The sequence below is a fragment of the Saimiri boliviensis genome, chromosome 12 (genome assembly GCF_048565385.1).
Source record: "Saimiri boliviensis isolate mSaiBol1 chromosome 12, mSaiBol1.pri, whole genome shotgun sequence".
Taxonomy (NCBI): Eukaryota; Metazoa; Chordata; class Mammalia; order Primates; family Cebidae; genus Saimiri; species Saimiri boliviensis.
The window spans coordinates 28,889,735-28,891,460 of NC_133460.1; the positions used below are offsets into that span (position 1 = coordinate 28,889,735).

General features: G+C 47.3%; 1 pseudogene; it reads right to left on the reverse strand.

The window, feature by feature from the left end:
• Nucleotides 1-534: 534 nt before the first annotated feature.
• Nucleotides 535-1,106, reverse strand: LOC104651707 (ferritin light chain pseudogene; annotated as a pseudogene).
• Between the last annotated feature and the right edge of the window lie 620 nt (nt 1,107-1,726).

The window sequence follows — 1,726 nt, forward strand, 5'->3', positions numbered from 1 at the left end:
AGATGTGTGCCACCATGTCTGGCTCATTTTTTTGTGTTAATATTTTTAGTAGAGATGGGGTTTCACCGTGTTGCCCAGGCTGGTCTCAAACTCAAACTCCTGGCCTCAAGTGATCCTCCCATCTTGGCCTCCCAAAATGCTGAGATTACAGGGATGAGCCACCATGCCCAGCTGACACTGATAATATTTAAAAAGTTAGTGTTTTACTATCTCAGTGCATCTCTAAATTGTACTGGTTGTTATTTAACTTCATTTGAAGGCCACTACATATGGTTTTGTTTGTTGTTGTTCTGGTTTGGTGGTGTCTTTTATTCAATGTCATGTTTGTAAATAGCATTCATGTTTTCTATAGTTTTAGCTTGTTCATTTTCTTTTTTCTCTTTTTCTTTTTCTTTCTTTCTTTTTTTTTTTTTTTTTTTGCTTCAAATAGCTTTATTTCCATTTGGTCCTAGGCTTGTTAGGGTAGTTAGAAAGCTGCCTAGTGGCTGGAGGGAGAGGCTTAGGCAGAAGCCCTGTTATTTCGCAAGGGCCTTTTAGAAGTCGCTGGGCTCAATAGGCTCTTAGCCGTGCTTGAGAGTGAGCCTTTGGAAGAGATACTCGCCCAGCCCAGCCTGTGGGCCGGCCAGCCTGCAGAGGTTGGTGAGGTGGTCACCCATCTTCTTGATGATTTTTACTTCTTTATCTAGGAAGTGACTCTCCAGGAAGTCACAGAGATGGGGGTCTGTGGGGGCAGAACCCAGGGCATGAAGATCCAAAAGGGCCTGGTTCAGATTTTTCTCCGGGGCCGTGGCGGCTTTCATAGCATCCAGGATTTTACCCCACTTGTCTTGAGCTGGCTTCTTGGTGTCCTGGAGGAGCTCGCGGCTGCCACGCTGGTTTTGCATCTTCAGGAGCCGCTCGTAGCCCTTGCTCTTCTCCTCGGCGAATTTGCGGAAGAAGTGGCTCACGCCTTCCAGAGCCACATCATCGTGGTCGAAATAGCCCAGAGAGAGGTGGATGTAGGAGGCCTGCAGGGACACATGGACCAGGTGGCTGACGGCCGCCTCCACGTCAGTGGAATAATTCTGACGAATCTGGAAGCTCATGGTTGGTCGGCAAAAAGGAGTTAACCATAAGACGGTATTAGCAGGTCCCCAGAAGCAGGATATGGCGAGAAGATGGTCCCGGAGGTTGCAAGTGGATAGGAAATCAGAGGGTGGTCGGAGGCTGGAAGAAAGTCCCTGGGATCTGTTTCGTCCAAACACTGTTGAAGCAAGAGACAGATCTGCAGGACCGCCAAACTGCCAGCTTGTTCATTTTCATGGCTGCATAGGCTTCCGTTGTAGAAAAATAGAGCAACGATCTATTTACTTATTCCACTAAGATGGAAGTTTGGGTTGTTTGCAGATTCTGCCTTTCACAAACAGTGCTGCTGTGAACACTGGCAGGTCTGTCTTGTATGCCTTTGTGCGGGAGACTCCCTAGGGTAGAGTGGGTCAGAAGGCATGTGTATCAGCAGCTGAAATAGGTGATGCCAAATTCTTTCCGAAATGGATATGTGATTTTACACTCCTATATTGTGATGGATATGTAATGGCATCTCATTCTAGTTTTTTTTTTTTTTTTTTTTTTTTTTGAGACGGAGTTTCGCTCTTGTTGCCCAGGCTGGAGTGCAATGGCGCGATCTCGGCTCACCGCAACCTCCGCCTCCTGGGTTCAGGCAATTCTCCTGCCTCAGCCTCCCGAG